Raw genomic sequence first — 18,746 nt, forward strand, 5'->3', positions numbered from 1 at the left:
TAAAAACAATCACAAAACCTGTGTTATCCTCATATGATACCTCATCTAGCCTCTAAAAATATTTGAGTACTGCTTTTTGCCTACATTGGAAGTTCATGCAAACCTCTCTGATACCATTTATAACACTTAAATGAACCTAAAACTTGCTCCTCCATTGTGTGAGTTTTCCTGTTTAAGTCATTTTTCTATATTTAAATCTTAACCCCAATAACTGGCACATAGTATATGTTCAGAAAATGTTGGTAATGCATGAGGAAGAGAGAATACTAACGGACACATTGAAAGGATAAAAGAAGGGAAGTGAATAGTGCCAAAATGTGTGAATTAAGTATGGAAGTTAGAAGGGAAAGGGAATTGAGACCTAGAAGCTTAACTTTATAATTGCAGCTTAAGTTGGGTCATGTGCATCGGTTAGAAGCTTTCATCTTCAGGATAATGTCAAAATTGTGATGTTATTATCCAGTTCTAAAGATCTATTGTATATGTATTAATTGGTGTGTAGGAAACTCAGAAAAATGGAATATTTGAGTAGTCTAAAGATTAGCACCAAGTGATTCTTTCATAGACTTATGAACTGAATCAGACTGCCTCCAACAAAAGAGACTAAACATTTCTTTATAAATTTTGATCAGTCTACAGAAAAACCACCACAAATAAGAGATATTTGATTAGTTATGGTATATTTCTTATTCTTACTAGATCATGTTTTGTAGGATTCACATTTTTCCCATCTTCACTTACCCAGTGAGTAACTAGCTACCTAAGTTGACTAAATCCTTGAGCATAGACTGCTCACAAGAAGTGGCTTTTGTTCAAATACTGTTGAATTCAAAGATCATTAAAATGCATCTCTTCTGGGTTGGACTTCAGGGAAAACCTAAGTAACACCAGCACACAGCCGCTGTTTTATGAAGAATACAAAATACTTACAAGTGCAATCTTGAGAATGTAAGCATAATTGAGTTTGCAAGAAAACTAATACAGGACAAATAGGCCCATGAAGGGCTTGCAATAAGAGATGGAATAGCTATGAAATCTGGCTATGAGCAGATCATGATGGAGAGCGAAAAACCCTGAAGACAGTATGTATTACTAAGACTAAAGGTTGGAGAATGAAGTTCTCACACCATATCAAGATGGTCTGATTTTTTTGTGTTAATAATGTCATTTTTTGTTTTTATATGAACTCACTTGAATTAGCACAGTACATTAAGAAAAATATAGTTCAATATTTCACTAAGTTTTAGTTGTTATGTACATATAAAAATTCCTGTAAGTAGGAGCTCTTTTTATTCTGGTGTGATTAAAGTTTGAAACTTCAAAGCCAAATTTTGAAATAGCATTTTAGCAATGGAAGTCAGTGCCTCTTCATCCATATGCATCATACTTTGTGACACTTTGCAGAAGAAACTGAAATTCTTTGAGCCTCTGTGTGTATTTGTAAATCTTGAGTAATAATTCTTACATTGCATTGCTTCCAGCAGATTAAATGGTGTCTAGTACAGAAACTAACACATAATACATATTTAAATAATAGCCACAGCACATACTCTAATTTGTTGATCAGAAAACATGTCCTGACCAACTTTTTCTTTACCTGACTTTAAAAAGAGAGCCCATGAAAGGTAAATGCTTTTATTTTCAGCATTACTACAGCTGGGAATAAACATTTGTTGCCATTCTGGACAATAATATATACAAGAGTTTTGGGGGTTGGACAATGGCAAAGGATTCCAGAAAATCTCTAATGTGAAGGAGGAGAAGTGGTTTCTATTACTCCTCTCCTCCCACACACACACTCATCTCCATTTTGCCTATGTTGAATTATATCATTATATCTCAGAGTTGTAGCAGAATTCTGATAAAACAGAAGAGATAACTCAATCACGGAGATACCAATCTATTCAGCCTCATGCACTGCATTTCAGGTAGCAGTGATGAATCTTTATTGCAAGGGGTGCTATAGCCACCCTACTTCCACTTGGACTACCATCATCATGACCCATTATTTGGGTTGTGCTGCTGTCACTCTAATCCCCACTTACCAGGTTCCAGTTCACAGCTCTGAGGAGTCATTGCCAGGGTCACTACTGCTACCTTAAGCCCCAGCCCCTATCCCAGTTCAAGACTCTGAGCTGCCATTACTAAGAAAGGTACCTGCTGTGCTAAACTCTTGCTGGTGGTGCTGCTATTACCCTGAGTTCCACCCCCATGGCAGGTTTGAGGCTCTAACCCATCATTGCTGGAGCTGCAACCCACACCCCTAAGTCCCTGGTCCCAGACTGTCTCTGACCCATTACTGCTGAGACTGCACACACTTATATGTCAACTACACTCACAGGCTGAAAGTATAAGGATGGAAAAATATATTTCAGGTAAATATAAACCAAAAGAAAACAAAGTAGCTCTATTTATATCAGACATATTAGAATAAATAAAAAATTGTAAAAAGAGATAGTCATCATGTAATGATAAGGGATCAATTCATGAGGAGGATATAACAATTAAAAAATATACATGCTGACACTGGAACATATATGTTAATTATTAATAGACATTAGAGAGAAATAGACAACAACACAATAATAGTAGGGGACATCAATTTCCCACTTTCAACAATGGATAGATTATCCAGATGGAAAAATCAATAAGGAAATAATGGATTTGAATGACATTTTAAACCAAATGGACCTAGCAGGTATATAGAGATTACTCCATCCAACAGCAGCAAAATGCACATTCCTCACAAAAACACATGGAACATTTTCCAGGATAGATCATGTTAAGCCACAAAACAAGTCTTAATAAATTTAAGAAGACTGAAATCATACCAAGTCTGTTCTGACCATAATGACATGACAACAGAGATCAATTTCTTTTTAAAGAAAGATTTACTTATTTATTTTAGGAAGAGAAAGAGAGCACATGTGAGGAAGGGGAGGGATAGACAGAGAGGGAGACAGAGAATTTCAAACATACTCCTTGCTGAGCACAGAGCCTCATGCAGGGTTCAAACACAGGATCCTGCGATCACGGCCTGGGCTGAAATAAAAAAATTAGATGCTTAACTGACTGAGCCACTCAGGTGCCCCTAAAATCAATTTCATGAAGAAAACAAACAAACAAACAAAAAATCCAATAATATATGGAGTTTAAACAATATGAACCCAAACAATCAATAATTCTAAGAAGAATATCAAGAAATGTCTTAGAACAAACAAAAATAGAAGCACCACATACCAAAACTTAAGGGTTGTTGCAAAAGCAATTTTTAGAGAGAAGCTTATGCTGATAAACACCTACATTAAGAAATAAGAAAGATCTGAAACAAACTCAACATATACCTTAAGGACAAACTAAGCCCAAAGTTAGCAGAAGGAAGAAAATAACAAAGATCACAGTAGAAATAAGTGAAAAAAGAGATCAGAAAATCAATAGAAAAGATCAATGCCACTAAGAGCTGGCTTTTTGAAAAGATAAACAGAATTGACAAACCTTTGGCCAGATTAACTAAGAAAATAAGAAAGAAGATCCAAATAAAATGATAGAGAAATGAAATGAAAGAGAAAGAGAAATGAAAGAGAAAACATTACATTTGATACCATTAAAATACAAAGAATCATGAGAGGTTACTATGAAAAATTATATGTCATCAAACTGGATAATCTAGAATAAATAGATAAATTTCTAGAAACATAAAACCTACCAAGACTGAATCATGAAGAAATAGTCTAAATTAATAATAAATAAGGGAATTGGATCAGTAATCAAAAAACCCCACGACACAGAAAACCGTGGGGCCAGATGGTTCACTGGTGAATTCTACAAACTTTTAAAGAAGAATTAACATCCAGTGCTCAAATTAACACCAATTCTCAAACTTTTCCAAAAAATGAAGTGGAGGGGATACTCTCAAACTCATTTTAGAAAGCCATCATTACCCTGATACAAAAGCCAGACAAAGATAATGTAAGAAAATGAAGTTACAGACCAAAATCCTTGATGAATACAAATGCAAGAATTCTCAACAATTAACAAACTGAATTCAATCACACACTGAAAGGATCATTTAATATGATCAAGTAGGAATTATTCCTGGTGTGCAAGAATAATTATATGCAAATTAATAAATGTGATATATTTCATTAATAGAATAAAATATAAAAACCATATGGCCGTCTAAGTATGCATTAAAAACATTTGACAAAATACAGTGTCTTATGATAAAACACTCAACAAAACGAACACAGAAGGAATGCTCCTCAACATAATAAAGGCCATATACAACAAGCTCACAGCTAACATCATACTTAATGGTGAAAAGTTAAAACCCTTTCCTCTAAGATAAAAAACAAGGCAAGGGTGTCCAGACTCATCATGTATTCAGTTAGGAAGAAAGAAAGAAAAGGTACCTATATTGGAAAGGAAGAAGTAAAATTATTCCTGTTTGCAGATGACAGGGTTTTTTTTTTGTTTGTTTGTTTTTTGTTTGTTTGTTTTATGACCTGATCTTTTATATAGAAGACCTTAAAGACTCCTTTAAAATTATTTAGAACTAATACATTCAATAAAGTTGCAGTATACAAAATAAATGTGCAAAAATCTGTTCCTTTTCTTTATATTAGTAACAAACTATCAGAAAGAGAAATTAGAAAATAATTCCATCTACAATTGTATCAAAAAGAACAGAATTCCTAGCAATAAATTTAACCAAGGAGATAAAGGACATGTATATTGAAATCTATAATACATTAATTAAAGAGGGGGGTGCCTGGGTGGCACAGTGGTTAAGCATCTGCCTTCGGCTCAGGGCGTGATCCCGGTGTTGTGGGATTGAGCCCCACATCAGGCTCCTCTGCTATGAGCCTGCTTATTCCTCTCCCACTCCCCCTGCTTGTGTTCCCTCTCTCGCTGGCTGTCTCTATCTCTGTCAAATAAATAAATAAAACCTTAAAAAAAAAAAAGAGGGGCACCTGGATGGCTCAGTTGGTTAAGTAGCCAACTCTTGATTTTGGCTCAAGTCATGATCTCAGTGTTGTGAGATTAAGCCCTATGTTGAGCTCCATGAAGAGCATGGAGTCTGCTTAAGATTCTCTGCTCCCTCAGGGGCGCCTGAGTGGCTCAGTCATTAAGCGTTTGCCTTCGGCTCAGGGAGTGATCCCAGAGTCCTGGGATTAAGCCCCACATTGGGCTCTGTGCTCCACTGGGAGCCTGCTTCTTCCTCTCCCACTCCTCCTGCTTTTGTTCCCTCTCTCACAGGCTCTCTCTCTCTCTGTCAAATAAACTCTAAAAAAAAAAAAAAGATTCTCTGCACCCTGTCCTATCCCTCCCCACTTCCTCTCTAAAAAAACTGAAAATGAATAAATGAATGAATTAATGAATGAATAAATAAATAAAAGACGTTAATGAAAGAAATTGAAGATCAAATAAAGATATCCCATGTTCCTAGATTGGAAGAATTAATATTGTGACTATGCCCATACTACTCAAAGTGATCTACAGGTTTAATGTATTTGTGATCAAAATTTCAATGACTTTTTTTACAGAAATAAAAGAAAAAGGACTACCCTAAAATTTGTTTGGGAAAACAAAGTAAAAAAACACAAAAGCAATCCTGAGAAAGAACAAATTTGAGGTATCAAATATCTGATTTTAAGCATGTTACAAAGCTATAGTAATGAAAACAGTATGGTATTGACATAAAAGCAGACAGATCAATGGAGTAGAGAGCAGAAATAAACACAAACATATATGGTCAACTAATTTACAGCAAAGGAGCCAAGAAGATACAATGGGGAAAGGACAGTCTCTTCAATAAATGGTGCTGTGAAAACTGAACAGCCATAAGCAAAAGAATGAATCTCAACAAGTATCTTATACTATACAGAAAAATAAACTCAAAATGGATCAAGAACTTGAATATAATGCTAAGTGAAATAAGTCAAGCAGAGAAAGACAATTATCATATGATTTCTCTCATCTATGGAACATAAGAACAAGGATGATCGGTAGGGGAAGAAAGGGATAAAGAAAGGGGGGTAATCAGAAGGGGGAATGAAACATCAGAGACTATGGACTATGAGAAACAAACTGAGGACTTCAGAGGGTAGGGGGTGGGGGAATGGGATAGACTGGTGATGGGTAGTAAGGAGGGCACATATTGCATGGTGCACTGGGTGTTATACGCAACTAATGGAGCATAGAACTTTACATCAGAAATCGGGGATGTACTGTATGGTGACTAACATAATATAATAAAAAATCATTAAAAAAAAAGAACTTGAATATAAGACCTGAAACTATAAAACTCCTAGAAGAAACCATAGGCAGTAAGGTTCTGGACATTGGTCTTAACAACAATTTTTTTTTTAGATCTGGCACCAAAGCAGAGGCATTAAAACAAAAATAGCAGATGGGACAACATCAAACTAATAAGCTTCCACAAAGCAAAGGAAATTTTCAACAAAATTAAAAGGCAGCATAATGAATGAAAGAAAATATTTGGAAATTATATATCTAATAATGGATTAATATCCACAATATATGAATTATTCATACAACTCAATAACAGCAAACAGATAAAAAATCTGATTTAAAAATGGGCAAAGGAATTAAATAGACTTTTTTCCCCCAAAGAACACATACAGAAGGCCAAGAGGACATTAACGTATGTTCAAGATCACCAATTATCAGGGTCATACATATGGAAACAATGAAATATCACCTTATACTTTTAGTATGGCTTTTATCAAAAAGACAAGAAATAACAAGTGTTGGCAAATGCTTGTAAGGATGTGGAGAATTCTACAAACTTTTAAAGAATTAACACCAATTCTCAAACTTTTCAAAAAATAGAAGTGGAAGGGGTACTCTCAAACTCATTTTATGGGACCATCATTACCCTGATATTAAAGCCAGACAAAGATAATGTGAGAAAAGTTTACAGACCAATATCCCTGATGAATACAGATGCAAAAAGAAAAGCAAAAAGTTCTAGGAAATCTCTGATGAGAAGGATCAGAAATGGCTAATATCATTCCTTCCTCTCCCTACACACTTATCTCCATTCTTTCTATGTTAAAAGACTTATTTTTCAGAGCTGTAGCAGAATTTTACTGTTAAAAATAGAAGGGGTAATGGACTTACAGAGACATCAATCCAGTCATCATGTCTACTGAAACTGATTATTCACAAATTTCTTCCTATGTGTAAAAAATTAATAATTTCTACTGTAAATCTAAGTAAGTTCTCTGGTACATATTTAATTTAATTAATTTAATAGAAATTGAGAAAAATACTAATTTTAATATTACTTTACTAGGGAATTAAAACTTCTCACTGTATTTATCTTCACCTTCCCAAATAAAAACCTGGATTGTTTGCTCAACACATAGCAGAACACTGTGACAAATAAATGGATGTATTGACCTATTTACTAAAAATGTAAATAATGTTATAGGATTGTATATGTTAATATTAAATAAGACAGTCTCAAACTGATTTTCTAGAGATAAAGCTGCAATGTCTGAGATAAATAATATTTTAGAAAAAATTAATAGTAAATTAGAGGAAATGATTAGTAAACTTGAAAATATAATAATAATAGTATCAAAAGACAAACACTGTGAAAAAGGAGAATTTCTAAAATGAGAAATTAAAAAAGAAAATTTTAAAAATGACAAAAGTCATCAGTGAGATGTGGGAAAACATCAAACAGTCTGATAAATATGTATTTGGAGATCATTAAGAATAGAGCAGAAAAAATATTGATAAAATAACTTCCAAACTGGATGAAAACTATAGTCTTATCAATTCACAGATCAATAAATCCCAAACACAACAAACATGAAGAAGACAACAGCAAGAAACATCAAAATCAAATTGCTTAAATGAGGATAAAGAGAAAAATCCTAAAATCAGTTACAGAGAAACATATTATGTATAGAAGAACAAAGACAAGGATGACAGATTTTTTTTCCCCTGGAAAGCATGAGAGCAATAAGATAGTAGAGCAACATCTTTGAAGTACTATGGCAGAAAATCTTCAATCTATAATTCTCAGTAAAAATATCTTCAAAAATTAAACTGAAATAAAGACATTTTAACATATAGAAAAAGCTGAAAGAAATCATTTCCTGAAAATCTGCACTTAGAAAAATATTTAAAGATAACCTTCAGAAAAAAGTAAAATGACTACAGATGGAACTATGGGTCTACACAAAGGAATGAAGAGCACTGGAAACAGTAACCCCATGAGTAAGTGAGGAAGATTTATTTTCTTATTATTTATATCTCTATAAAAGATAGCTGCTTAAACAAAAGTAGCAAAAAATGTAGTCTGAGATTGGCAACATAAATAGAAATAAAATCTATCAGCAAAAATTGATAGAACTGCAAGGACAAATAGAAAATTGCACAATTTTAGGTGGATATTCAATATTGCTCTCTCATTAAATGATAGTATAAGTAACATACCATCAGCAAAGATACAGTAGATTTGAACGGCACTATCCAGCCAACTGAATTTAATTGACATTTATAGACAATTTCACCCAAAAACAGCAGGATAGACATTCTTCTCAAGAGTACTTGGGACATTTACTATGATAGACAATAACTGAGACATAAAACAAGTCTCAATAAATTTAAAATAATTCAGTTGATGCAAAATATTTTCTCATGCCAGATGCATTTAAAGCAGAAGTCAATAAAAGATTAAAAGAACTAGACTATTTCCAAAAATTCAAAAACTATGTTACACATTTCTGAATAACTCATGGGTCAAAGAATGAATCAAAAGGGAAATTAAGAAAGTATTTTGAACTAAATATAAATAAAAACAGGACTGTCAGGAGCTCAGCTGAGCTGGGAGAGAGAGAACTGAGCTTCTAGATGGATTGGTATAACATATTAAAACAACAAATTTTATACGAAAGAACTAAACCTTAATCACTGTCATGTTATAAGCAGAGTCAAAAGACAAAGGAAGCACTGACTCTCCTTTACCTACATTCCACCAAGGACTTGTTTAGGGTCAAGTCAATCAAAGTTGATGTAAGGGGTCATCTTACTATTGAGGGAGCCCTGAACCAAAGGCTTTAGAAGTTTTATGTACTTGGGGGTTAGGAAGGAATAGGGGAAGGGCTAGGAGTGGAAAAGTATTTGGTATTGAATTACAGTGGGTAAAATGTCAAGGTTTCCCCATCCTTTCCCTATAAGGAGACCTTGGGTGGTATATAAAGGAGACCTCAGCCCAATGTCTTAGATAAACAGACCTGGGAGTAAAGGTACCTGGGCTAGGGGTATGGCATGGTTCATCAGAGAAAGGAACTTCGATCTTGGCTGCAATTCCCTTCTGAAACTGAAATACATTGGCTGTGCATCAAATCTGGTGTGTGTGTGTCGTCAGGGAGGGATGGAGGGGAAGCAGTGGCTTTCCTCCTTAGTGCTTGCTAGGTAAAACCTTTGTAATTGTCTATGGCTGAGCATGAAAAATCATGCACAGTTTTTTTTTTTTCATCTTTATTGAGATATGACTGGTAAATAAAAATGATATACATTTAGGTGTATGAGATGATGTTTTAATGTATACAATGTGATAATTTAATTATACGTATACACTATGAAATGGTCACCACAATCAAGTTAATTAACACATCTGTCACTTATCTTTTTACATGTGTGTGGTGAGAAAATGTAAGATCTACTTTCTTGTCAAATTTCAGATACAAAATACCATATTAAATAACTATAGTCACTGTGCTGTACATTAGGGCCTCTGAACTTATTTATAAGAGAAATTCTATACACTTTGACCAACATCTCCCCATTTCCTCAGCCCTTAGCTCCTCAAAAATTCTGTTCTACTCTCAGGCTCTATGAGATCAACATTTTTAGATTCTATGTGTAAGTGGTATCGGGTTTTTAACCAGAAGTTTGGCTTCTCAACAGCATATCGAATTACAGAGATACCTCTAGATATCCCTTCTGTAATATTTGGGGAGCCATAGCATTAAATATCTGTTGGGAATGAAGAAACGTCTTAAATCAATGACCTCAGCATCCACCTTAAAAAATTAGGAAAAGAAAGACAAATTAAACTAAGTTAGCATAAAAACAATACCAAAGATAGAGGAGGAGTCCAAGATGGCGGAGGAGCAGGAGGCTTAAATTTCGTCTGGTCCCAGGAATGCAGCCAGATAGCTATCAGACCATTCTGAACACCTACAAACTCAACTGGAGAATGAAGAAAAGAATAGCAGCAACTCTAAGAACAGAATAGCCAACACTTTCTGCAAGGAACCCAGTTTAAAACAGGAGTTGAGCTCCAGCTCGGCGTTCCAAGATGGCGGAGGAGCAGGAGACCTAAAGTTCGTCTGGTCCCAGGAATTCAGCGAGAGAGCTACCAAACCATTCCGAATACCTATGAATGCAACTGGAGAATGAAGAAAAGAGTAGCAGAAACTCTATGAACAGAAAGGCAACCACTTTCTGCAAGGAGGAGAAAAGATGGAGGAGGAGTAGGCGACCCTTTCTCAGCTGGTCCGAGTTGAGCTGGATATCTACCAGACCATTCTGAACACCCACAGAATCAGCCTGAGATGCAGGAAGATACATCTGGATCTCTACAAATGAACATCTCCAGTGCTGAGTATTGAGGTACGAAGCGGGGAGCTGTGAATCCGAGCACAGATATAGGAAGATAAAGGGAGGGGGGAGGGAGCCTCTGTGCTCAGGCGCCAGGAAGCAATAGCCCCTTGTGCTGGGGTGCGGGCTGGACTCTCAGACCAGCACCCGCAAGAGAGCAGACTGAGTCAGTGAGCCTGGGAACGCCCATGTCCAAACTGAAAACAGGAGCTCCCGACCACACACTCGAACTAGAGTGAAACCGAGAGCTCAGGAGTGCAAGCGCGACCAGACTGAAAACTGGCACTCCAGAGCACAGGCGAACCATACTGAAACAGGGAGTTCGGGAGCTTGGGAGCACTCTCGGGGCGGCTGGCAGCTGGCGGGGTTAGAAACACAAAGGACAGAGATGCGCCAGCCCTGGAAGTGTGGGGCGCACAGCCCGGGATGCTGCAGGGTTGAGCAGCACCAACAGAAACAGAGTTAAAGTGGCCAGAACATCAGTGGAGAACGGGCCACAATCCCTCCGTTCTGTGACAGAGGCTGAATTTCGGCCGCTGCTGCTCTGGCTCTCAGAAGAGGCACAGCAGACCACCAGGGAAAGCTGCGAGAGAACAAAAGCCTGGAAATACTGGCTCACAGGGTGCCCATCCCCATTCCCCCTCGCAAGGGACACGGAGACTCTACCCAAAAAGGGTTTTCTGAGTATCGGCGTGGCAGGCCCCTCCCCCAGAAGGCAGGCTGAAAAATCAAGAAGCCCACAACCCGGAGCGCCTGAGTGGCGCAGTCATTAAGCCCCTGTCTTCGGAATAGGGCGTGATCACAGCGTTCCGGAAAGGAGTCCCTCATCATGCTTCTCCACCCGGAGCCTGCTTCTTCCTCTCCCACTCCCCTGCTTGGGTTCCCTTTCTTGCTGACTGTCTCTCTCTCTCAAATAAATAAATAAAATCTTTAAAGAAGAAGCCCACATACCTAAGATCTTTATAAAACAAGGGCGCATGGCCTGGGTCCCAGTCAACAATTTGGGCTCTGGACAACCCCACAATCTCTCCTCATCAGAATGATGAGAAGGAGAAGTACCCCCCAGCAAAGGAAAGATAATGAGTCTGTGGTCTCTGCCACAGAAATAATAGATTTGGATGTATCCAAATTATCAGAAATGGAATTCAGAGCAGCAATGGTCAAGATGATGAGTAGATTGAAAAACATATTAACGAAAATGTTACTGAGAATATAGAATCCCTAAGGGCAGAAATGAGAGCGAATCTGACAGAAATTAAAATTCTATGTGCCAGGGGCACCTGGGAGGCACAGCGGTTAGGCGTCTGTCTTCGGCTCAGGGCATGATCCCGGCATTGTGGGATCGAGCCCCACATCAGGCTCCTCCGCTATGAGCATGCTTCTTCCTCTCCCACTCCCCCTGCTTGTGTTCCCTCTCTCTCTGGCTGTCTCTATCTCTGTCAAATAAATAAAAAAAGTCTTTAAAAAAAAATTTCTATGAGCCAAATGCAGTCAAAACTAGAGGCTCTGACGGCCAGGGTGAATGAGGCAGAAGAATGAATGGGCGAATTGGAGGATGGGCTTGTAGAAGAAAAAACTAAAATAGAATCTGGACTCAAAAAAATCCACGCACAGGAATGTAGGTTAGGGGAGATTACTGACTCAATGAAAAGTTCCAATATCAGAATCATCGGCATCCCCAAGGGGGTGGGAAAAAAACAGAGGTCTAGAAGAGATATTAGAACAAATTGTAGCTGAAACTTCCCTAATCTAGCAAGGGAAAAAAAACATTCATGTCCAAGAGGCAGAGATGACCCCTCCCAAGCTCAACCATGACAAACCTACACCACGGCACCTCATAGAGCAATTCGCAAATATTAGATCCAAGGATACAGTATTGCACGTGGCCAGGGCAAAGAAATTTCTCATGTACCAAGGCAAAGGTATCAGAATTACATCAGACCTGTNACGTCAGACCTGTCTACAGAGACCTGGAATGAGAGAAAGGCTTGGGGGGGCATTTTTAAAGCTCTTTCAGAGAAAAACATGCAGCCAAGGATCCTTTATCCAGCAAAGCTGTCATTCAGAATTGATGGAGAAATAAAGACGTTCCAAAATCGCCAATTCATTAACCAATTTCGTAACCATGAAACCAGCCCTACAGGAGATATTAAGAGGGGTTCTATAAAGGTAAAAGGCCCCAAGAGTGATACAGAGCAGAAAGTCACAACCGATACAAACAAAATTAAAGAGAAATGGCATCATTAAAATCATATCTGTCAATAATCTCTATCAATCTAAATGGCTTAAACTCTCCCATAAAACGCCACAGGGTTGCAGATTGGATAAAAAGACATGACCCATCCATTTGCTGTCTACAAGAGACTCATTTTGAACCCAAAGATGCATTCAGACTTAGAGTAAGGGGATGGAGTACCATCTTCCACGCAAATGGACCTCAAAAGAAAGCTGGAGTAGCAATTCTCATATCAGATAGACTGGATTTTAAACTAGAGGCCATAGAGAGAGATACAGAAGGGCACTATATTATTCTTAAAGGAAGTATTCAACAAGTGGATATGACAATTATTAATATANCAATCTGGAAGAGATGGAGGCCTTCCTGGAAACCTATAAACTACCAAGACTGAAACAGGAAGAAATAGATTTTTTAAACAGGACAATTAATTATGAGGAGATTGAATCTGTGATAAACAACCTTCCAAATAACAAAATTCCAGCCCTGGATGGTTTTCCAGGGGAATTCTACCAAACATTTAAAGAAGAAATAATACCTATTCTCCTAAAGCTATTTCAAAAAATGGAAACAGAAGGAAAGCTACCAAAATCTNTCAAAAAATAGAAACAGAAGGAAAGCTACCAAACTCATTCTATGAGGCTAATATTACCTTGATCCCCAAACCAGGCAAAGACCCCCTCAAAAAGGAGAATTACAGACCGATTTCTCTAATGAATATGGATGCCAAAATCCTCAACAAGATCCTTGCTAATAGAATCCAACAGTACATTAAAAGGATTATCCATCATGACCAAGTGGGATTCATACCTGGGATGCAAGCATGGTTCAACACTCGCAAATCAATCAGTGTGATACATCATGTCAACAAGAAAAGACTCAGGAACCATATGATCCTCTCAACTGATGCAAAAAAAGCATTTGACAAAATACAGCATCCTTTCTTGATTAAAACACTTCAGAGTGTAGGAATAGAGGGTACATTTCTCAATCTCATAAAAGCCATCTATGAAAAGCCTACTGCAAGCATTATTCTCAATGGGGAAAAGCTGGAAGCCTTTCCCTTAAGATCAGGAACACGACAAGGATGCCCACTCTCGCCACTATTATTCAACATAGTACTAGAAGTCCTTGCAACAGCAATCAGAAGACAAAAAGTGATCAAAGGTATCCAAATCGGCAAAGAAGAAGTCAAAATATTTCTCTTTGCAGATGACATGATACTCTATATGGAAAACCCAAAGGAATCCACTCCCAAACTATTAGAAGTTATAGAACAATTCAGTAAGGTGGCAGGATACAAAATCAATACCCAGAAATCAGTTGCATTTCTATACACGAATAACGAGACTGAAGAAAGAGAAATTAGGGAATCCATCCCATTTACAATAACACCAAAAACCATACGTTACCTTGGAATTAACTTAACCAGAGACGTAAAGGACCTATATCCTAGAAACTATAGATCACTTTTGAAAGATATTGAGGAAGACATAAAAAGATGGAAAAATATTCCATGCTCATGGATTGGAAGAATTAACATAGTTAAAATGTCCATACTACCCAGAGCAATCTACACTTTCAATGCTATCCCGATCAAAATACCGAGGACATTTTTCAAAGAACTGGAACAAATAGTCCTTAAATTTGTATGGAAACAGAAGAGGCCCCGAATACAAGGAACTGTTGAAAAGGAAAAACAAAGCCTGGGGCATCACAATGCTGGACTTCGAGCTGTACTACAAAGCTGTGATCACAAAGATAGCATGGTACCNCAATGCCGGATTTCGAGCTGTACTACAAAGCTGTGATCACAAAGACAGCATGGTACTGGCACAAAAACAGACACATCGACCAATGGAACAGAATAGAGAACCCAGAAATGGACCCTCGGCTCTTTGGGCAACTAATCTTTGATAAAGCAGGAAAAAACATCCGGTGGAAAAAAGACAGTCTCTTCAATAAATGGTGCTGGGGAAATTGGACAGCTACATGCAAAAGAATGAAACTTGACCACTCTCCCACACCATACACAAAAATAAACTTCAAATGGATGAAAGACCTCGATGTGAGACAAGAATCCATCAAAATTCTAGAGAAGATAGGCAANATTCTAGAGGAGAACATAGGCAACAACTTCTATGACATCGGCCAGAGCAACCTTTTTCACGACACATCTCCAAAGGCAAGAGAAATAAAAGATAAAATGAACTTATGGGACTTTATCAGGATAAAGAGCTTCTGCACAGCCAAGGAAACAGTCAAAAAAACTAAGAGACAGCCCACGGAATGGGAGAATATATTTGCAAAGGACACCACAGATAAAGGACTGGTATCCAAGATCTACAAAGAACTTCTCAAACTCAATACACGAGAAACAAATAAACAAATCATAAAATGGGCAGAAGATATGAACAGACACTTTTCCAATGAAGACATACAAATGGCTAACAGACACATGAAGAAATGTTCAAAATCATTAGCCATCAGGGAAAATCAAATCAAAGCCACACTGAGATACCACCTTACGCCAGTTAGAATGGCAAAGATAGACAAGGCAAGAAACAACAATTGTTGGAGAGGATGTGGAGAAAGGGGATCCCTCCTACATTGTTGGTGGGAATGCAAGTTGGTACAGCCACTCTGGAAAACAGTGTGGAGGTCCCTTAAAAAGTTAAAAATTGAACTACCCTATGACCCAGCCATTGCACTACTGGGTGTTTACCCCAAAGATACAGACGTAGTAAAGAGAAGGGCCATATGCACCCCAATGTTCATAGCTGCATTGTCCACAATAGCCAAATCATGGAAGGAGCCGAGATGCCCTTCAACAGATGACTGGATTAAGAAGCTGTGGTCCATATATACAATGGAATATTACTCAGCTATCAGAAAGAACGAATTCTCAACATTTGCTGCAACATGGACGGCACTGGAGGAGATAATGCTAAGTGAAATAAGTCAAGCAGAGAAAGACAATTATCATATGATTTCTCTCATCTATGGAACATAAGAACTAGGATGATCGGTAAGGGGAAGAAAGGGATAAAGAAAAGGGGGGTAATCAGAAGGGGGAATGAAACATGAGAGACTATGGACTATGAGAAACACCCTGAGGAATTCAGAGGGGAGGGGGGTGGGGGAATGGGATAGTGATGAGTGGTAAGGAGGTGATGAGTGGTAAGGAGGGCATGTATTGCATGGTGCACTGGGTGTTATACGCAACTAATGGAGCATCGAACTTTACATCGGAATCCGGGGATGTACTGTATTGTGACTAACATAATATAATAAAAAATCATTTAAAAAATACCAAAGATAAAAGAAAAAAATTAGTTTAATTGAAAGCAATAGTGAAAATTTTTTTAAATGTTTCTTTGATAAAAACAGTAAAATAGATATACTTCTATTCATACTGATAAAAAAGGAATACTCAAATTATAAATAGCAGAATAAGAAAAGTGGCATCACTGCAGATGCTAGAGACATTAAAAGGAAACTAAGAAATATTATAAGCAACGTTGTGTCTGTAGATCAAAAACTTAGATGAAATAGGATGGAAAATCCTTAGAAGACAAAATATACCACAGTTTAATTAAGAATAAATATGTAACCTCAATATTCATAAATTTCAAATCAATCAACCGTACATATTAATATAAATATGTAATAAAAACATTCCCATGTAGTAAACTGAAGGCCCTGAATACCTTGCTGATGAGTTCTTAACAAAAAATTATGTAAGGAATTTTAATTCTAATTCTAACTCTTCCAGAAAAATTGAAGCAGAAGGAATACTTCACAACAGATTCTTTGAGGAAACACTTACCTCGATAACAATTTCAGACAAAAATACTCCAAGTAGAAAAAACTGCACACTAATATTCATAAATGTATAGATTCTATGTAAAATTGTATAAACTTGAATCTAGTAATATTTTGAAAGGATAATACATCATAATCAAGTGAGGTTTCATACCAAAAATATAGGTTTGCTTTTAATATTAAAATAAATCAATATCATTTACCATATGAACAGACTGAACATTTAAATCCATGTATTATCATCATTATAGTAAAGTAAGTAAAAGCATTTGAAAAAATCCACCATTAATTCCTGAAAGCAAGTTTCTGTAAAATAGGAATGAATAGAAGATAATTTCCTCAATCTAGTAAAGAAAACCTATGAAACACCTGCAGCTAACATCAGACTTAATGATGAGGGCTGAATGCTTTCTACTTATGATCAGGAATGAGAAAAGTGCGTCTGCAGTTCTAAGTAATCCAGTTGAGGGTGCTGTCCATTGCGTCATTCCTTTACTCAGTGGCAGAACCAATGGTATTCTATCTATCCAGAATACTCATGTAGCCTAATATTGGTATATTCTTGAATGAATAACTTCTTTGCTTCCTGCATATTTTATGAGATTGGCTCCTCAGTCTTCCTGTCTTGTTTGTGAACATTGGTTTGCCAAGTTTTTCACATTGGCACCAACCAGGCATTCTTTTCTTTTCTCTTATTCTTTTCTTTTCTTTTCTTTTCTTTTCTTTTCTTTTCTTTTCTTTTCTTTTCTTTTCTTTTCTTTCTTTTCTTTTCTTTTCTTTTTTTCTTTTCTTCTTTTCTTTTGTTTTCTTTTCTTTTCTTTTTTCTTTTCTTTTCTTTTCAAGATTTTATTTATTTATTTGACAGAGAGAGAGAGTGCACAAACAGGGGGAATGGGAGTGGAAGAAGCAGGCTCCCTGCTTACACATTTTTGTGAACCCTGGGTTCATGACCTGAGCTATGGGCAGATGCTTAACTGAGCCACCCAGGTGCCCCCAACCAAGTCCAAAATTAAAATTTATTTAGATTGACAATCATACTAATTTCATTTTTCCAACATGAAGGGTTTTTTTTTGTTAATGTATTATGTATTTCAATTAATGTATTGTGTATTTTAAATTTAAAGCAATAATGCATTTTCTGAAGTACTAACTTATTTAATTTCAAAGAATGGGGAGTCAATATCAGAGAGCTGTGTGTGGCATTGACCTTTTATAAACATACACTGGATTCATATCTCGGTTCTACTCACACATACTCAAATATATACAGAAACTCCATTTTCCTATGTGTAAAATTAGAAAAATGCCTATCTTTGTAATTGAATTAATTAAATTCTTGAAGTATGTAAACAACAGTATGTTATCTAGCACAATGAAAGCAAGCATTCCACAGGCAGTGGTCTGTGTGTGTGTGTTTTGTTGTTAAAGTTAGCACAATAACACCCCCTTAGTAATTGAGCAATGTGTCCCTTCTGAAAACAATGTTTGAACTATTATTGCCACTAACAAATTCAAACTGGTAAAAAGAAGTGAAGACCACTAAAAATATAAAATCAAACATCAGTGTGCAAAAGTTCATGATTCTGGATGTGAGAAATGTGGATGTCTGTGTTGAGGGTGGAATGAGATGGAATCCAATTAAGCATAAAGCATGTAAGCTCAGAATCCAATTTATTCAGGGGATTTTTTGCACTTTCAAAACCAGTGCTATTTTATTATTATTTTTTTTGTAATATGCCTGTTTTCTATGGGAAAAAATACAGACTTTGGGGAATAAAACATCTCGCTCTACAATCACTGTATGAGTTTGACATATATAGAGAGATTTAGAATTTCTGTCTGTTCTTGCTGGGAAAAAAAAAGTACAGGGAGATCAGAAATACTTGAATCCAAGTCTATAGCCTTCTCCACTTATAATTTAGGAATGCATATTGTGATTCTTTTGTTTGTGAGGTGATGAAGGAAAATAAAATTATTTCCAGAAAAGATTTAGTAAATATTTGGTTCTGTATGAAGTGTGTGGATGTCTGTAAAGGTG

This window comes from Ailuropoda melanoleuca, chromosome 7, assembly GCF_002007445.2.
Source record: "Ailuropoda melanoleuca isolate Jingjing chromosome 7, ASM200744v2, whole genome shotgun sequence".
Classification (NCBI taxonomy): Eukaryota; Metazoa; Chordata; class Mammalia; order Carnivora; family Ursidae; genus Ailuropoda; species Ailuropoda melanoleuca.